General features: G+C 34.2%; 1 protein-coding gene across 2 annotated transcripts in view; it reads left to right on the plus strand.

The window, feature by feature from the left end:
• The window catches only part of LOC106462747 (SPARC-like), a 22,084-nt gene continuing 16,558 nt past the window's right edge, over window positions 1-5,526 (plus strand). Inside the window, exon 1 of one of the 2 annotated variants that reach the window (XM_022388561.1) lies at window positions 1-42. The gene's annotated coding sequence lies outside the window, so the exon portion shown is untranslated. Of the gene's footprint in view, window positions 43-4,333; window positions 4,476-5,526 lie in introns of those variants that run through there. The other variant, XM_022388510.1, reaches the window with a different exon arrangement.

Raw genomic sequence — 5,526 nt, forward strand, 5'->3', positions numbered from 1 at the left:
GTTAGAGAGTAAACAAGTTGAGCAGGTGTGTCTGAAAGCAAGGTAGGGAACTGTCTTTATTTTTCTGGACTATTTTAGGCACAAATCGATTATAATAACCAAATTAACAGAGACATGTAATTAAAACCTTGATTTTTTGTTGTTGTTCTTTTTTAATTTTTCAAAAACTTTTAAAGCTCTACAAGAGAATGCGTTCCGCAGGCAGAGAAGCGTTCCGCTTGAGCGTTGTTTAAATTTGTAAGTTTCGTCCAAACAAGTGATAGTAAGGCAACCAGGATGAATTACTTAAGGACTTTAATACGCATAATTCGCCACATCTGTTGTTTAGCAATTTGTCTGCAAGGTTGAATACAATTGTTATTTGTTTGTGCTCGTTGGCACGTCATTCCCAGAAGATTCTTTTACTATTTTGAATTTAATTTTTCCTAATATATTTTATAATCATAAAAATACTAAAACATTATTTTTAAGAAGGAAATATTAATGGCAATATTTTTTTGCACACCGGTGTTTTAAAAGTATGAACTAATAGGAAAAGAGAAACAATAACAGCGAGAGAGAAGTTTGGAGTATATAGTGCAAGTTGAGATGTATATACATATTACTTTAGGGTTAAGTACTGTATGACTGATCATAACTATAGTTTTTATTTGTGTGATTACATTTAAAGTTTTCGTTAGTAAACTACAGCTGTTATTAAGGCCTGAACTTGTTACTAAGGCCTGAAGACGAGTGTTCTTTGTGAGAAGGGAAGAAAATGGTTGTTTGGGTCGTTAATTATTAAAAATAGTGAGCAGTCCCTGTTTTGAATCATCTTCGAGGGAAACATAAAAATTGGATAACCAATTTGTGAAATATATAAACAGCGCTTTGATCTAGTTGATTTTCTTTTCGAACATCAATGATCGAGTTCCCATTATACTTACACAACAAAAAAGTATTTATAATTTACAAGCACACCATTTTGTGTTGTCATTTATTTGTATTTTTTGGTTCGGGCTCCCATTTATATACAACTTTACAAAACTAATCATTTATCACTTACGATGAGAAGTTTTATTGCCATGAAGATATTAAACTAAGGTAATTAAATATAATTTTCAACAAATCAGTTTTAACGTAAGTAACTTCATTTCTGCTGGTAGTAAAACAAATACTAGGTGTACCTTCATAATAATTAGCCTAATCATTACTTAGATATAAGCAGGGCTGGTGTCATACCTTGCCCATTCAGTTTGAATCATCTGCCTTCCCCTATCAGTTTCAAGTTCCAATTGATATGAAAAGGATCTATGATAAATAGAAATCAAAAACATGATAATGTTAAGCATAATAATAAGTAGTTCAGACGTAAAGGTTTCTAATACTTTGATAGTAATATCAATAATAAAAATTTTCGGAAAACTAGAATAGTAGTAAATACGCGTTAATTGGTCAAGAAAGCCTTTTCCTACTTCTCCTCCCCCACCCCCACCCCCCTAGCCCCCCACCTCTAGCGCACATTCTACCGCCGGGACAGGATATAAGTCTGGTAGAATCACTCTGCGAATAGTCTCATTGACAGAGTTTGTATGCAAGTCTGGAAACGTTGAGAAAGTTTGCAAAAATATCAAACTGATTTCCCAGGCATGAAAATTCCGGCTACGAAATCATGTAAGGAGATTCGTGGCCCACTGTTCACCATTACACATATAACAATATAACGTCATATAACATTAATAATTCTAGTGGAAAACAATATTGAATAGCACACACAAAAGTCAGTAGCGAAATGTTATTCATATAGTGGTACACCAGCTAACCAAACTCTACAGTCAGCCCGGGTTCCAGCTTAGGGATCTCGATAGTTTCCAAAGTTTTTTGTTGTTTTTTTTTTGCGTCCATAAACTCAACAAGCAATCATGGATGACGTGATTCCCCCACCTCAAGTTATGAGCCACAAGCTAAAAAAAAATGGTGTGAGGATATTTAAATCCATTTATGGTTGTTTGATAAAGACTAATGATCATTCATAGCCTATTTCTGAGCCCATGGAACATTTGATAAATGCTGAAACTGCAGAGTTCGAGTCGATTTCCAATTGTGATAACGACGTCGTTTCTTCAAATTCGCCTAAAATGTTCCAGTCTAAATGATGTCAATTCAAATGACATATTCTACGTAGGAATGGTGGTATGAGATGTCAGATTTGTCTTTATGCTGCCAGTCATGGAAAATCACATATCTGTGACAAGTTGTTTCAACTGTCAGAGAAGTGCACCATATATGTGAACCACATAAGAATGCCCGATAGTTTAGAAGTTTCCCCATACATATTATACATATTCCAATAGCTACTGTAGATATCAATTGACCTCAAAGTTGTAGACAATTGCTGCCGCTATATTTAATACAGAAACTATCAAAAATTATTCATATTTAACACAACAATCCCGATTATATTACACAGTACGTATGGATACGTTCTTACGCCATACACATTTCACTACAATGTTTAAACAATTAATAGTTTCGTTTTGAGTTTACTTACTGATTAAGTATTACTTCATTACAGGTTACAGCTTTTACAGTATTTGTTCTAAAAAATAATCTTCCTCACTGTAAAAGCTGTAACCTGTAATGAAGTAATGTTTAAACAATGGACATGAAAGCGGTGTAGACTAAGAACTAAGGTTCCTGTTATTGTTTATAACCATTATCGACCCCGTCTCCCGGTGGGACAGCAGTAAGTCATCGGATTTAGAACGCTAAAACCAGAGGTTCGATTCTTCTCGGGCGACACAGCAGATAGCCCGATGTAGCTTTACTATAACAAAACACACACATTATCGACCCCAAATTTTCACGTGAGAGTAGCTATACGTCCCAAACCATATAAATCATATACGTGTTTGTTGTTTTCTAATTAATGTTATAGCTATGTTGACTAGCAGGGTTTGATCTCCATCTGGGTTCTTGTCGTTTCCTGTATTATAATTGGTCCGATAGTGTTGCCGCTATTTCATTTAAACAAACACTTCACGACCAAACCGCAGAGGAATGTCAGAGGGTCCTGACAGTTTCATTGCCAGTAATTTATTACTTTCTCCGAAAGCGTATAGACTGAAATGTGGGCGGTAGTGTAACTGTATGAAACTGCTCTTTGGACTGAAACATATAGTTCAAACAGGTGAGGTACATGTATCGTTTGTTTTACATGAACATGTATGTCAGAAACTGCCGGTTTCCATGTGATACAGTTTCTTCTAGTAGAGTGGCATCTGTTTCGCCATCACTAGTGGTTAGATTATCCCCCCCCCCCTCTCCATGTGGAAAAAGTAAAATGGCAACACTGTCGTGTGCCCATCCATAATGCAAATCTGAAAAAAAATTGAATTTTAACGTTGAAAAAGAAATGTATGAACCCTGCATTGATCACAATTACTAACTAAGAAAGTTAAATTAGTCCTAAGTCTACATACTTACTTAACAATACAAAATAATCTTGATTATTATAAAAAAAAACATAAATGTTTGTTTGTGTAGAATTTTTGCGCAAAGCTACACAAAGCGTCCCTACTCTTTGAACTGATAGACTAGAATGCAGCTGGTAAACAGTTCACACCACCAGCTCTTGAGCTACTTTCGTCTGATCGAATAGTGGAATTTGACTGTCAATATCAGAATAGACACGATACTCTTGCTTCTGACACTGAATACATTTTTGATGATGAACGTACTCAGCCATTAACTCACTACTTCACTTTATTCGTATTTATATCGTACCCTTGTTTTTACATACTACACGAAATTTCTTTCTGGTAAATAAACATGCAAATTAGAATATTAAAAAAATATATTACAACAGTAAGATTACTTTGAAATGCATCATAACTACAAATTCTACAATATGGCATAAAATATATAATGAATTTACTTTTTTTACTTCTTTATCTTATTCAAGTTGAATTCATCTTCATCTTTGTGTTACATTAGTTTTATGTTAAACCAGTGAGTTATATACTGTTATGTTTATATTCATACTTTGTGTTATTTTTTACTGATCACCGTAGCTGTTGGTTCTTATTAATAAACATTATGCTGTGTTATATGGAAGCAATATGTTTGTGTAATATTAAGACAATATGTTAACTTAAAATTTCATTGTCGTTATTCATTCTTCTCTGTACTTACTGAGCTGTTACAGGGAAACGAGATAGGAAACTTTTCCAACATCTGCAGTTTTTCTGGTGCAAATTAGGTTCTGAAATTGTGTTTATTTAATACCATGAGTGTAGTGGTTGAACAAGAGGCCCTAGCCGAGTGGGTGTAAAGACTGCAGACGCTAACATTTCTGTCTGTCCTTAGGCGAGTTATGCTGTAACCCACTTTACGAGTTAGGCTCTTGAGACAAGTTTATAAGCAGGCTCATACTGTGAAACTGAAATAGAACGCCTACATTACACTTTACTCCTGTGTTAGAATACGCGTCTAAGGTAAGAATCGTTTTGTGAATTTTCTTCCACCTTACCCAAGGGAAACTTTATAGTTAAATTCCTTAAATTTTAATTGAATAATAACATTTTTTTTTTTTTCCGCTGCTTATAACTTAAGTTAAAATTGATCTCTACATCCACCGTTCACATGAAATGTCATTAGGATATAAGCCACTACTTATCTCGCTAAGTCTTATTCTATATAAAATTTATTTATTAGTGTTAATGGATGTACTGATGTTATTAAGTTATTCAATTTTTGATAGTATGTTTTCTGCTGATAAGTTTTAATTTAAGATTCACGGGATGGTATTTGAATGTATTATGTTGTATTAATAAAATATTATATCATTATCATTAAAAAACAAAGAACGAAATGATAAAAAACGAGTGAGAGAATTAGAATAATAAAAAGAAACTTAGTGAAGAGGTTACCACGATTACTTGGATTATTCGGAATGTGCAAGATCTGTCAACTGCAAGTAATAAGTGGTAGTATACATAAATAACACCAATTATTAGAGATGCACCGGTACCCGCCAGATATTAGGCCTCGGCCGAGTATTGGGCTAGCCGGTAATACTCGACTCCGCCCGATTGTCGAAGTTAGGCATCTAAGCCCTAAACTTTGTGGTAACTAACGCGATACTGAAAGTTACACTCAATAATTGGTTTAGTTAAACAAAAAATAACGTGTTCCGAGCAACAACAAACTGACCGCCCGCTGAAGCTAGTGACCGGGTATTTGGACACGGTATTCGGCCAAATTTTACTACCCTTGCATCCCTACTAATTATTAAACCTATTTTATATTCTTAATTTCAGTGCATATGTATTTTATGTCGGCAATAAACTGTAAGTACGGTATGTTAGAAATATTTATAACAATGTTCCACAACTTCATTAAATAACATTCTTGTGCCTCAAAATATAAAACTTTCGAAAATTTTAAAGTAATAAGCCCGCACGTTTCATCCATGGAACTCGCTTTCGTGATTGTACATAATGTTTGTTTGAAGTTAAGCACAAAGCTACACAATGGGCTATCTAT

The sequence above is a fragment of the Limulus polyphemus genome, unplaced genomic scaffold, assembly GCF_000517525.1.
Source record: "Limulus polyphemus unplaced genomic scaffold, Limulus_polyphemus-2.1.2 Scaffold1, whole genome shotgun sequence".
NCBI classification, from domain to species: domain Eukaryota; kingdom Metazoa; phylum Arthropoda; class Merostomata; order Xiphosura; family Limulidae; genus Limulus; species Limulus polyphemus.